The sequence below is a fragment of the Sinohyriopsis cumingii genome, chromosome 7 (genome assembly GCF_028554795.1).
Source record: "Sinohyriopsis cumingii isolate HCF-2022 chromosome 7, ASM2855479v2, whole genome shotgun sequence".
Lineage (NCBI taxonomy): Eukaryota > Metazoa > Mollusca > Bivalvia > Unionida > Unionidae > Sinohyriopsis > Sinohyriopsis cumingii.
The window spans coordinates 77,921,738-77,937,843 of NC_142967.1; positions in this window are offsets into that span (position 1 = coordinate 77,921,738).

Sequence of the window (16,106 nt, forward strand, 5' to 3'; positions counted from 1 at the left end):
TCTGATATAACCAGACTGAGATGAAGCAAAACACAAATTTCTCTGTTGCATGGGTGAGAAAAATAAATCGCATTATTAGTATGAATGGCCAATATTAGTATGAATGGCCAATATTAGTATGAGGAGTCAATATTAGTATACACATAACACCAATATTAGTATACACATAACACCAATATTAGTATACACATAAGACCAATATTAGTATACACATAACACCAATATTAGTATACACATAAGACCAATAATAGCATACACAAAAGACCAATATTAGTATGCACAAAAGACCAATATTAATATGTACAAAAGACCAATATTAGTATACCATAAGACCAATATTAATATGTACAAAAGACGAATAATATTATACACAAAAGACCAATATTAGTATACACAAAAGACCAATATTACTATTACAAAAGACCAATATTAGTATGCCGAAAAGACCAATATTAGTATGCACAAAATACCAATATTAATATACACAAAAGACCAATATTAGTATACACAACAGACCAATATTACTATTACAAAAGACCAATATTAGTATGTCGAAAAGACCAATATTAGTATGTACAAAAGACCAATATTAATATACACAAACGACCACTATTAGTATGCACAAAATACCAATATTAGTATGCACAAAAGACCAATAATAATATACACAAAAGACCAATATTATTATACACATAAGACCAATATTAGTATACACAAAAGACCAATATTACTATTACAAAAGACCAATATTAGTATGCCGAAAAGACCAATATTAGTATGCACAAAATACCAATATTAATATACACAAAAGACCAATATTAGCATGCATAAAAAAGACCAATATTAGTATCTCAAAATACGAATATTAGGATGTACTAAAAACCAATATTAGTGTACCATAAGACCAATATTAGTATGCACAAAAACCAATATCAGTATGCACTAAAGACCAATATTGGTATACCATAATACCAATATAAGTATGTACAAAAATGACCAATAATAGTATACACAAAAGACCAATATTAGTATGTCGAAAAGACCAATATTAGTATGTACAAAAGACCAATAATAATATACACAAACGACCACTATTAGTATGCACAAAATACCAATATTAGTATGCACAAATGACCAATATTAATATACAGAAAAGACCAATATTATTATACACATAAGACCAATATTAGTATACACAAAAGACCAATATTAGTATGCCGAAAAGACCAATATTAGTATGCACAAAATACCAATATTAATATACACAAAAGACCAATATTAAGATGTGCTAAAGACCAATATTAGTGTACCATAAGACCAATATTAGTATGCACAAAAACCAATATTAGTATGTACTAAAGACCAATATTGGTATACCATAATACCAATATGAGTATGTACAAATGATTAATAATAGTATACACAAAAGACCAATATTAGTATCCACAAAAGACCTATATTAGTATGCACAAAAGACCAATATTAATATACACAAAAAAACAATATTAGTATGCACAAAAGACCAATATTAATATACACAAAAGACCAATATTAGTATGCACAAAAGACCAATATTAGTATGTACAAAACACCAATATTAATATACACAAAAGACCATTATTAGCATGCACAAAAGACCAATATTAGTATACTATAAGACCACTATTAGTATACACATAAGACCAATATTAGTATACACATAAAACCAATATTAGTATGCACAAAAGACTAATATTAATATACACAAAAGACCAATATTAGTATGTACAAAAGACAAATATTAGTATCCACAAAAGACCAATATTAGTATGCACAAAATACCAATATTAGTATGCACAAAAGACCAATATTAGTATGCACAAAAGGCCAATATTAATATGCCCAAAACACCAATATTAGTATGCACAAAAGACCAATATTAGTATACCATAAGACTAATATTAGTTTACACATAAGACCAATATTAGTATACACAAATGACCAATATTAGTATTCACCAAAAAACCAATATTAGTATACACATACTACCAATACTAATACACACATGCGACCAATATTAGTATACACAAAAGACCAATATTATTATGCACAAAAGACATATATTAGTATGTACGAAAGACCAAGATTAATATGCCGGAAAGACCAATATTAGTATACACATAAGACCAATATTAGTATGTACAAAAGACCAATATTAGTATACACAAAAGACTAATGTTAGTATACTATAAGACCAATATTAGTATACACATAAGACCAATATTATAATACCATAAGACCAATATTAGTATGTACAAAAGACCAAAATTAATATGCACAAAAGACCAATATTAGTATGCACAAAAGGCCAATGTTAGTATGGACAAAAAACCAATATTAGTATGCACAAAAGACCAATATTAGTATACACATAAGACAAATAATAGTATACACATAAGGCCAATATTATTATACACAAAAGACCAATATTAGTATGTACAAAAGACCAATACTTATATGCACCAAAGACCAATATTAGTATGCACAAAATAACAATATTAGTATACACAAAATAACCTTTAAAGCAGGTCTGCTTGAGGCATATCTTCAAAATGGTTTTGTATGCAGAGATGTTTGTATTAGTTCTATACTGAATTTCATTAGCAGAATAGTGTGTTGTAAATCGTCGTTAGCCTTATCATTTTTATTCGTTTCAACAATTTGTATCGGGTATTGTTAGAAATTTGGCATGGGGTTTATAAGCTTCATTTTCCTCTCCAATGTTCACATAGTTGTATAACTCAGTTTCTTTAAAATAATCTGAGCAAAAACAACCATTTTAATGGGGAGCAGCGTCAAAGAATTATCGTTTCATGAATTAGCGATCAGGACACCCGTAACTGTAATATACCTACTACATCCATAATAGCATAATATATCCGCTTAAAAGTTTGGCAAAAATGCGATTAAGTATGTTTTCCTCAAAGTACACGAACATTTTAGTTTTTTGGTTCAAAATGATTACCATTATAAACCATTGTTCTATCTGCAGCAAATAAAAAGACAACTATTTATTACTAATAGTTCCGCTCTACAGTACTGTACTTTACACAGATTTTGATTTTGAGAGAAAATGAATTTCCCAGATTTTCCTAACTGTTTATTCTGGTTGCTTGAAAAAGACCTTGTACATATTATTTATTATTAAAAAACCTTTAATTCCCCGTATCTTAGTGTATGAGTGATGGGTGTAATTTGGTTATAAAATATGTAGCTTAGCATTACTTCAGATGTGCATCTCTCAAAAGACTGCTAGCTCCGCTTGGTCATTTTTGTCTGGATTTCATATCTAAATGGGGAGGTGGGGCGACAAAACTACAGCCTAAATCAATATGTTTTAGGCTTTCATTCATTACTGGCAGATTAAAAAGCTAGTATTATCTACTCAAACAAAATTCAAAATTCATCTTCCCAATGTTAAGGCTAAAGTTGGTGTACTTTTGCGAGTTACCATCGAGCAGCAATTTCGATGTCACTAACATATGGAGATACAAATCACGTCATATGTCAGCATATGTAATCAGAGCAAGAACAATCGCTCAGACTTAATATGAGATCATTTTGGGTACATAAATGTGAAATTGTTATGGTGGAATACAATGAGTCTCCTGGAGTCTACACAAGATATTAGAGAAAAAATATGACATCATTGTGAAGAAGGGACAATTTACGCTTCCACAGATTCCACAAAGTTTATGTTATTATTTCATTATTACAGTAACAAATTTGGCAATATTTTGGTGGCAAAAAGGTTTGCAACTTTCTAAAAGATGGTTTGCAGTAATAGTACGGTTTTAGAAACATACCCCTTTCTCTGTTAAATACGGGACAAATGAATAAATAATGGTCCCCGATGTCATTTTTATCACAATGATTATATTTTCGTTCCTCAAACGGTACATTCTATCAACGACCGGTTTCAAGAGGAAGTCTTTGATTGGAGGTCCTGAACTTTGTCAGTGGTAAATACTGATTCCTATATAACAGTAATAAGTAGATTTCCATGTTCAGGTCTTCTTTTAAACAACTGTAACATTTCCCATTGGATGATAAAGTTGCCGATGATTACCATTCCTGTATATAAGGTCTTTTAAAGTTTATGTTATCGTTTGATTTGTTCATTTTGGATTATGGATACATTCAAAGTATATGAGGTCTGGTCTCCCAGATGTTACCATAGTGTTCCTATTCATCCATTTATACGAAATGGCGTTAGAAATGGTCTCGTAAAAAGTGTTTGATAAAGGAGTCTAGAGAGTTTAGCCCATTTACCATTGATGATGGACATCCAAAATCCTATCATTCGGGATCTGATAATTACATCAACAGGTTTCCTTCCTAGTTCTGAATAGAGAATGTAGGTAAAGTACTTTTTCACAGCTTTATGATGTCTTTTAAATATTGGATATGCAAATTTTCAAGAACTGTGGTACTTTCAAATCCCTAAACTTCGCACCCGTAAATGGGTAATATAGTATTGTTACAAACCAGGGGTTTTACCTGACCGAGAGGTGTCAAACCCTGGCGCGATTCTGCTAGAATGACTGAAAATATGCAACCCAATTACAAGTCATAACCAAATTAAACATTTTTTTTCAGAGCAAATAAGTATATATACTTTCGCACGCTAAATGCCACGAAACCAAAATGAAAATTTTAAGCGCTCCATCAGTATTATTATTAATTTTTTTTTTACATTTTGTATGACACGTGAGTCTTTCTAGCTGCGAACAAATAGTCCGTACTAAACACAATCAAATCAAATTACTTACAAATATCACAGAACTATTCAAACATCCCATCCGTCTAGCCACCAGAAACGTTCTTGTTACAAATCAGGTGTTTGTTTTACTTGACTGAGCGCTGTTCAGCAAGAAGTCGTAAGTTTTCCCTAGTTCCAAAGATTTCCATACAACTTTTGTTGTAAATTTGAAATCTCAGCGAGTCTATAAATAATTTTACTATAATCAATACAACATCAAAGATGTCGCAAATTTCAAATTGTCTATCAACCGCACATCTGCATGGTTTCTCTTCATGAACTTTCCGTACCGTCAGCAACACCCCGTAGCACAGGGAGCTATTTTTACTAAGCAACCTTAAGCCAGTCAAATCTTGGTTTTGAGCCACATTTCGTCCGTAAAACTGAATCACATTTGCCACAATGGCGACATAAATGGTACCTACTGACGACAGAACAGTACATTCTCATATATTCCATTGTCTATACCTGTCTCCAATCATGAATACTGCACCTGGAGTCACACAACCAATGTACATCACTAGATTTTAATAGGGACGATGCAACTGCAGGGACACTCATGCGGCTCTGACCTGAATTCACCAAGCATAAACCATGGCATCATGGAAACTCACAAACACTTCATTCCGTGACGTTTGCTTCTAGTAATTGGTTAATTATTTCAGGCTAAGGAATATTTCCATAGGGCCGAGTTCACATAATCAAACAGGTAATCGCACAAATTTCAAAATTCCTTAAAACGGTGCGCTCTTACCAAATGCGCATATTCCGAATTTTTCAGTCTGATGGAAAAGATGCAATTCCAGGCCTATGGAAAGATTGAAGTATCTGATTTTTCGTTAAAGTAGATGCAGACCTTTCTAGCTTGATCAACTTTGTATTTAATTGACTTAATAAACCTATGATTTTTAGAAAAAAAAAATAACACCTAAAAATTTACATTCAGACTTATGTCTATTAGATTATCGCCAGTTGTAAATCTATATTTATCATCTTTTCGTGTACCAAAATTCAAGATCTAAGTCTTTGTGAAATTGTTACTCATTTTCAATAGCTCTGGGTACTCGTATAAAACATTTAAATTATGATGGAAAGCTTTTTCGTCAGTGCCAAAAATAACAATATTATAAACTAAAGCAGTATAAAAATTAGACGGGTAAAAGACATATAGTGATCAGAAAAATGTAAATACACACTAGAGCATTCATTTTCAAACAGATATTTTTCTAAGTCGTTTAGATCCATGATAAATAAAATTGGCGAAATATTTTCACCTTGCCTCACACCCTTACTATACTAAAAAGAAGCAGATTGCTCTCCAGCATAAAATACACATGGTTTGATTTTATGATACATTTTAAATATTTTCCCACTGACATTGTTGATTAACAGTTTCATCCACAGCGCTACTAAAATCAATAAAAGCACAAAATAATTTTATCTTGCAAGTTTCTTAAAGTTTAACAAGAGAGTGAAGACAAAATATATAATCTGTAGTTGAATAGCCTGGCCCGAATCCGGGTTTGTTCTCTTCAAGAACATCGTGAAAATCTGAAGCTTCTGAAGCAATTTATTTTTCTAGAACAGATAAAAGAAGTTTACAAAAGCTGCTAAAACTTACGATAGGTCTATACTTATTAGGTGAGCTTAGGTCACCTTTCCCCTGATATATTGGTCTAATTATTGCTTCAAGCCAAGCGTCCAGAATCAGACCAGTGTAAAATGTTGTATTAAAAAAGAGATGTTGAAGGACACAAGCTTGTCAAAGGTGCGTTTTTATATGTTCGTTTAATACATCATCATAGGACGGCGTTTGTTATTCATAAGACTTTTAAAACAATTGATAGCTGCTGAATCAATAAATGTAGAATTAAGAATTTAATTGTTGTCGTCTATTGTAATATTTATGTTATCTTCGGAATAAGATTTTGCAATTTTGTTGTTAGAACTGTATTTTTATTTTTTTTTTTTAAATTCATAGAATTCTTCGAGGTTAACATTTTGTTCCTCCGCCCCCTTTCCTAGGTCATTTATTATTTTCCAATAATCCCTTGGTATTTTACTTTTCAGTTTATGCAGTTCAAATTGTATCAAAATTGTCTAGCTTTTGTTTCACAAAATATATAATACTTTTGGATGAATTCACAGAAATCAGGCTACAAAAGTTTACGTTTTAAGGCCGCAAACATTTAAAGAGGCGCAGTTGATGTCTTTCTTAGACTTGATACGCCTGAATTTGTGGTTTTATTTGACATTGATATACTTGTTCATGTTTCAGAAATTGTTGTTGCTGTTGCTGTTGTGGACTGAACGCCATTATTCATCACACTATAGGCTATATATGGTGGCCAGTAACCCCGGGAAGAACGTTTTTCAGAAGTACTTTCTAACCGTAGAGCGGAACAAATGCTAACATGGCGTTCGGTTGTATAAGAGGCAGAAAAAAAGTAAACAAGGTAAACGGATTTTCATGCTGTGAACGCTAATAGGCAGAAATGTTAAACCACAAATGACATTCAATATAAACAATGCATCCGTTATCTTATTTTGAATATACATGTACATATAAGTATAATCCAAAATAAATAATGGCGACCTTAAAAAAGCTCAATGAGTTAATTTTTACAGTCTGTCTTCATTTTGACTTATTTATTCTTTTCCTCAGTGCCTAATTGGACTAGGAACGTTTCAGTTTAAATGAAAAATGTAGTTGTTGTTAATTTGGTGTTTTACAGCACAGCAATATGAGAAAGTAGTTTAGTGCTTAGGCATTTAGGTTGAAGTGCCTTATCCAAGGACGCATCAAGGAAGCTGACCCAGGATGATTCCATGTAGACCTCAAACCCTCTTCCGTTCGGCCAAGAGTCTGGCATGCTAACCACTGAGCCACCCCTTTTCATAAAAAATTCAGGAACTGTGCATATAGAAGTTTAGCATCCAGGACGCTGTCGGACATCCGGCACATTTAACTTAGGCAGATCTTGGTGTGTGCAATTTGTTCAAAGCAAAAAGTAGAACAAACAATATCGATCTTGATCTGGTGGCTCATTATACAACATGAGATCGTGATCTAAATTATGTTGAATTGGACCCAATCTATAAGCAAGTACAGACGATATATCTATATTGATGAAAATAATTCTGGTTGACTATCTATATATATCTATATATCTAGGTGTATTTCGTGTAAGCTCAAAGATCGTACACATCATCATTAACCTGCTATCGAAAACCATAAGTTAACTCTTGGTAACCTGATCAATAATTTTTATTAAATTCATGGACGTAAGCGAGAACAGTTTTTTGACGTTTATACATGTAACAGAGCGTCTCCGTATACGATGATTCTATTAAAACATTAGAACGCTCGTGTCTGTGTGCTTGACAGTTATATATGGGGAAACCAATTATAACACACTTCCAATGAACACAAGGTAACTAACTCTCGCAGGTCACAATCTAACCCCTTGATGACTTTCGTTCAAATCTTTACATATTATCTGCGCATTTAGTCACTAATAACGTACACCACCATATAGAAGACATTCCACAAATTTCCCACATGTAACATTTAAGTACCTTACTTATTCGGAATGACAACCTTTACGCAAAGTTTGTGAATAGCTTCGGGTCTTGTACACTTTAACAAATTATCAACTTCAACACTTCCGGTGTACTTCGGAGTGAATGCGATTCGATCGTGATTGCTTCGTTGATTGGTTATTTTCATTGGTAGTGTCTTTTCAAACATCAGTATCAATCGCCACATCTCGGTATTACCTGACAAATATGCAATCGGAACTGTCTCTGTCTTTTTTGTCAAGTAGTCTTTTTGACTTCACAGGAAAATTAGAGCGTTGTTCCGATCGTTTTATGTGTTCAAGATCGTATGACATTAACCGGGAATATTCACAGGTGTTTAACACTTATTGACATGAATAAAGATTGATTTTTTTTTCTTAGTTTTTTCTACATAGCTATATGTATATAACTGAAATCTGGTTGCGTGTGGCAAAAAAATTAATTTTTAACATTTTTATAGGTGAGTAATTTAAGTAATCATCCAAATTTCAACTGCAATTTAACCTACAAACTTAGCAATTGCTTTGTAAGGCTTTTTCTTAATGTAAATACTATTTATTTCTTGAATCTTCATACAGGATTTAAGCTGCCAGTAAATCAAATGGTTTAACTTAGTTAATGCTTGTGTGATTATTTTTCACTAGTTTGCATGCCCTAAAAACAATATTACATTAAAAATGTATAATGTTATACCATGTTGAGCTAACTGCACAAAACCAACCTTCTGAGGTGGGTGGGTTGATCTAGTTATTTTTCGCATTGCTCTAAATATGTATATTTTTACGATATATTTCACATTTTTAGGCACTGTGTATAATGTGAAAGGAAAAGTATCTCCAAATTAAATTTGCACTCCATGAAATTTTCCATATGTCAATGATGGAATGGAACATTAAAAAACTTTATGATCACAGGGAGGAACAAAATGACGTAGCGGTGAAATATAGAACCAGGGCATGTAACCAATAAATAAAGCAGTATAGTCAACACTTATATTTCACGTCACCACGTTTTGAATTTCGACCTACCGTGAACATAGAAAAGGATATGAATGTACAAAAAAGCAAGATGGAACTGCATTGTGTCCGTATTCATTCAGTTTTAATCTACTATTGGATGGCATACATCCAAATCTACTATTGGATGGCATACATCCAAATCTACTATTGGATGGCATACATCCAAATCTACTATTGGATGGCATACATCCAAATCTACTATTGGATGGCATACATCCAACTCCAATACTGGCAAGAAATTTGCTACTTACGAGTTTAGATTGTGGTGAGGAGTGCTGATAGTATATACAAAATCTTCCATTTCTATTTCCAATGTGTCTTGGCGATTGTCACAGTAATTTTCTTCCGGTACACCTTCTTTATTCAGACCACATTTCAATGAGACAAAATGTTGCATGCCACTGGTGTCATTTTACACTTACGTATTTTATATTGTTGTGCCCAAATTTTAAATCATTGTAATTTAGTTGACTGTTGATTAGAAACCCTGCGTGAAAGAATAAAATTACGATGGTAAGGATTCCATTGTCTTGCACCTCTAGAGCTGATCTGAAGTAAAACCAGGTTGTCTTATCATGACAGAATAATACTAATTTTGTAATTTATTCCTGTACGATAGGATATATATGTTGGGTTAGTAGCAGCACCATGATACAAAGACCTCTGTGGGCAGAACACATTTTCAACAACATTGCTATTGATTCTGGAAAGTACAATGCTTTGACCTGTTTTTGACACCCAACAACTTTCTTAATGACATGAATCCATGATACATGAAATCAAGTTCCTCTCTTGTTCCCATTGTCATTAAAGTCCTATATTTCTTATTGACACTGTCTGAACTGGCAACTTGTTTCTGTCATGACTTGAACAAGTCATATGTTAAAGTAAGTTTTCTTAGCTATTCATCTATTAAATCTGAACAGGTCGACTGCCACTAAAGAAATAAACTAAAAATCTTGTATGCTGGAGAAGAATAACTGCTGCTGTTAGTTCATTCTGTGCTTGATCAGGCAGACTTTCTTCGTACATAGTCATCAAATTCAACATGTCCTGGTTTAGGCTGCTGTTAGTTCATTCTGTGCTGGATCAGGCAGACTTTCTTCGTACATAGTCATCAAATTCAACATGTCCTGGTTTAGGCTGCTGTTAGTTCATTCTGTGCTGGATCAGGCAGACTTTCTTCGTACATAGTCATCAAATTCAACATGTCCTGGTTTAGAGTTTCGAAAGCATGTTTGTTTCTCATTTTATGAGCATCATTTGGAAAAACATGCTCATCAGAAAGCTTCCGATGAGCAGGTAAAGGATGTATACTGAGGACCCACTTAAAGGTATCTATCCACATCGTCAAGATGATAAAGAAGCCATCTACAGTGAGAAGTCGTCTATGAAAATCCTGAAAACCACTACCTAGAATACTGTTCCTGGTCTTCTTGAGTAAACGGCATGGGGTACATCATGATGATATTTTGCTTCGCTGGGTTTCTATGATGCTTGGCAACCATCTGTGTCTCCTTGGGATTTTCATGCAGAAAATGCATTTAAGAAATGCACGGTTATTTCTTGAACCACCCATGCAGCTATATATTGGCTTAAAACCATAAAGGGCATCAACACATTTTCAGGGTGTAATGAAAATATGTCCTGGTGATGACTGTGTATTTGGATAATTGGCAAATGAAAGATGTATTGCAGCACATGATTGGCCATTATTCTTTCTACCGCATGCCTCATCTTTATTACTGGACGAGAAACAAGTAGACATACCAATGAGCTACCAGATTTATAATGGACATTTTGTATGTCTTTTTGTACGGACATCTCATTAACGATTAATCCTCCAAAACAGCCCTCTTGTGTCAAATCTTGTCTTTGGGCCTCAATCAACATCCATTCCATCATTTTTTTTAGTTATTCCAGGACACTGACATACAACATTTTTTATACAGTGATAGTAACTGCTCAGATGGGACATGTATCCAGCCATTTTTTGTAAAATTTCTGTAATCTGAGGGATTTCTGTTGTACAAAGTTATTGCCATACTTATCACTTTCCTTGTTCATCTCATACCTTTACTATTTTGTAGATTAGAAGCCATGATTTGGGAACACAAGAATGCAAGCTGATCTTCAGTCAGATTTGGTGTAATATTTCTGAAAACTGATATTATATCTTCAAAATGTTTACATTCAGGCAAATGATTTTTATTTTCTTTACCCTGATATGAACGTTGTGCCTCTTCGGATTGCCTCTGTTTTTTTTTTCTTCCTTTGCTTACTTTGGCCATTACACATTGCTCTTGATCACCTCTGACACGTATAAGAAGTATTGCCTATAGAAACAACTTTATTGCAGTTGATGTCCCTGATTACTGTTTTTGGTTCAGTATCTTTATATACTCTTCATATACATTCACATGTTTGTCGTTGAAGAATGTAAATGGCTGTTCCTTGTTCCTGTCGTGGTATCCATGGCATAAGAAATACCTCTGACACATTGAATACTCAGCTTTGAATTGATGTAGAACTGAAAAAGGTCAATGAATTTTCCAGCTACAGACAATTGTACAATGCCATCCTTGCTGATAATGATTTAAATCATCATTGGGTTATCCTTAAATGTCCCCCTTGACATACAACCGAACTTGCCAACACTTTCAGATTTTTCAAAACAGAAACCATTCTAATGGCTTCATGGTAGGCAGTGCTTCAAATGGAATCAGCTGACTTGTATTGCTTGACCAATATGTAGTTATGTGTTTATTATCTGTATGCTGTTAACTCTCACAAAGGACTTCCTCACATAGGAAATATTTTTTTTCATGATTATGTAAGTTAACATATCTGGATGGCAGACATCATTAGAAGCAGGAATATCTTCAGTCAGCCTAAAAATATTGTCATCAAAGCTCGTGTTTCTGTTCCCTTCAATCACGAGATTCTCTGACAGCCTCAAATATTATGAAAGAATAATTTTCAATGTGTGGCCTGTTACTGAGGAGATAATGTCATAACATGTAAGATAATAATAATAATAATAATAATAATAATAATAATAATAATAATGAGGACTTTGTATAGCGCCTAATCTTTAGAAGCTCTAAGCGCTTTACAACATTAGACAACACCTATAATATAAAAAAGACATATAATAATATTATTACAAAAACAAACACCATGAAATTAGAAAAACATTTTTAAAAAAATAAAAAACATGCTGAGAATATTTCGGGTAGGAAACATTATTAGGTCTTTATAAGTGAGTTTTGAGAGCCCTCTTGAATGTGATCACTGTGTCTTTGTGTCTAAGTTCAGTGGGCATTTTATTCCACGTTGCTGGGCCCTGGTATGCAAAAGAACGCTTTCCATATGACCTTTTTTTCATAGTGGGAATAATGAGTATACGATTGTCAGAAGAGGAGCCTAAGTATCTTGCTGGTGTGTACACATGGGCGAGGTTGGATAGGTATGTTGGACCAGAGTCCGACAGTGAAACGTAGCACAGAGAACAAGTATTTATGGGGATATAATATGATAGAGCTGGAAGACTATTTATCTAAGAAAACGTAACACATGTATATAGAAATTATATATTAATATGTTACAGTTTTCAGTTTTTACATATATATTTTAGCCAAAACTATCAAGTTAGATTTTTCTCTCTGGAGGAGTGATGATGACAGTCTCCAATTATTTCACATGATTTTATAAACGCTCTCTGTCTGTCTGTCTGTCTGTCTGTCTGTCTCTCTCTCTCTCTCTCTCTGAGATGAAAAGAAGTCTGAAAGATCATGCATGTTGTCTATATTTCTATCTAATGTAGTAAGTAATCATTAAAATACAATGGTTAGTATGGCATGAATGTATAATAATAACACAGAACGCACAGAAATATGCATACCAAAATCCAGTTGTTTACCTTAGGCCAAAAACAAAAATTAACTTAATTTTAATTTTAATTGTTCTTATTTCTGGGTATTCATTCTTTATATTCGTCTTGCCAAATAATCGCGTTCACTCCGAAGTACACCGGAAGTGTAGAAGTTGATATTTTGTTTAAGCCTACAAGGCATGAAGCAATTGACAAATTTGGCATAAAGGTTGTCATTCAAAATAAGTAAGGTACTTAAATGTTACATGTGGGAAATTTGTTGATTGTCTTCTTTACTGTTGTTTTAAGTTGTGAGTAAATAAATGTGCAGATAGTATGTAAAAAGTTAGAACGGAGTCATCAGAGGGTCAGATTGTGACCTGCGAGAGTTACTTACTGTTAATTGGAAGTGTGTTATAATTGGTTTTCCCATGAATCAAGTGCCTCTGCTATCACATCCTAGGATCACATGACTAAAAACAATGTCATCGTGTGAATGAAAACTAAAGTTTCGATTTATTAAAAAAGATTCAAAAACTAACTTCGGTTATATATATATCTTCAATATTTTTTAATTCACCTGTTATATAGTTTATATACGTTCAGGAAACAGATCGTAGGTTGCGTACTCTGTGTTGCGCAAGAATTTTGTGTTGCATGTGCATGTTTTCAACCAAAATGAGGAAATCAATCCGCATTATACATCCTCGTTTGTTTGGGTATGTTTTGTCCTCTGCTTTTTTAAATAAATTTCTTTATGACTTTACAGAAAACAATGAAGTTTCTCGATTGCGTTATTTGGATATCGACCATTTTAGATTTGGTAGGTAGGAATGTCTTGACTGTTTCGTACTATGGAGTTGCCTGCCGTAAAGTTGCATTTCCACTTTAACATACTTAGGAAGAAAATAAAAAAGAATGACGCTAATAAATAATTTCAGTGTAAGTTACAATATTTTGCTTATTTTGAAAAACAAAAATATTTGGATTGAGATCAATTTACTATAAGATATATTCTGGCTCCCGTAAATATTTCGCCATTGCATGTCATATGATGTTAACCAAAAGTGAATAAAAGATGTGTTCTGTTACGCATGTCTCTATCAGGATCGTAACTTTGATTCAGATTTTGAGAAGCTGTGGAATGTAAGAGACTGTAATGAGAAGGCCGTAAACCGGGCTTTATATTTTTTTTAAATCAAGTGAAAATGTTTTCTACAGGCCATGCTTGTGTATATACTTTGCCCTTTACGTTAGCTGGCTTATTTATATATATTTCAAATATTTCTATGATTTAGTAGGTATACAGCAGAAATGATTGCGTTAAGCTACGTCAGATATGCTTATTTTCATTTCCAAATACATTTGGGCACACATTCTGATCTCAGTTTCTTTCCTTCACTTTTCCCACGTTGTCATGTACGTTTGTTTTGCAAAACATAATTCCCATGTCATCGGGTCATCATCAAAAACAACTGTGGAGAAATCCCACAATGTCACTGCAAATTTTCAAAGTTAAAAACATAAACACATGTCCTGGTATCTCGACTTCCATCGGCGCAGAATTTGATGGTCAATAAAGGCGGCAAGACATTGGCATGGACTTCTTATCGCCATCCGATCGCTGCCAGTAATTTGTCAAAAGGCATTTCAACACCGCTCACCTAATTTCAGAGTAACGTGCAAATTAACAAGCTACGGTTTGAGTCGCAATTAAGATATTTCCAGATAAAGACATTACCATTGCACAAGTAAGGTATGCAACTCGCTTCCACATTGCTCTTGTAAAAATATACTGTTATGACATTTAGTACTCGTAGATTTGTTAAACTAGTTTGTTTGGAATACCTACACCACACAATGCTCTGGGAAATAAACCGAGACCGCTTCCTACAAGAATGCACTAACCTAAACGTCTCCACCTGACCGAGACAAGGAAGTTATGTTCTCAGGCTTATTACGCTAACTGTTGAACTGACGGTCTGGTGCAGCTAAGAAAACCGAATCTTTTCATCTTAGAATCTAGCGCATAATCTTTCGTAACTTTCCGGTTTTCTTGCCTCTGATGTTGTTAGAATTCTTTGCAAAAATGCAGAGACTCTTCTGCAATTATATTAATAGAGAGAAATTATACTTCGGCAATTTTGGTTCCCATACCCTCACCCACCCCCGCCTAAGAATATATGTTTAATCAAATCAAAGAGACTATTTTAAAATATTTATGTTATGTGATGTGATTTGATTTTTTACGTAGCTTTAACAATTTTTCAGTGATATCGCTACGATGTCTGCAATGTGGCAGCTTATAGTGATGTATAGCACTGGGGCATCATGCTGCAGATATGTAGCATGATGTCCCACCCAGTCACATTATCCTGACACCAGGCCGACCAGTCCTAACACTAACTCTTAATGCTGAGCGCCAAGCGAGGCAGCTATTAGTGCCATTTTTGTAAGTCTTTGGTATGACTCGGCCGGGGTCGAACCCACGACCTCCCGCATCCGAGGGGGACGCTATAACCACTAGGCCACCGGAGCGGTTTTAAAATCTTTTGATATAGACCTAAAATGCAGTGCAGTAAACGGTGGATACAATAAACATACTGCTTGCATTTCGGATACCAAAACATATATTTATCTTCATGTACCAAAATTATTGCTGAATATAATACCAGTTTAATACTAAAATTAATATTAAACTTAATGCCAAAATTAATATCAAATTCAATACCATATTTAATACTATTACCTTACATTTTGGTGTGTCTTTTCTCCTTTAACTTAAGCCTTCCGCCCTTGATAAAAGTTTCCTTTGGTATCGATTTAATGT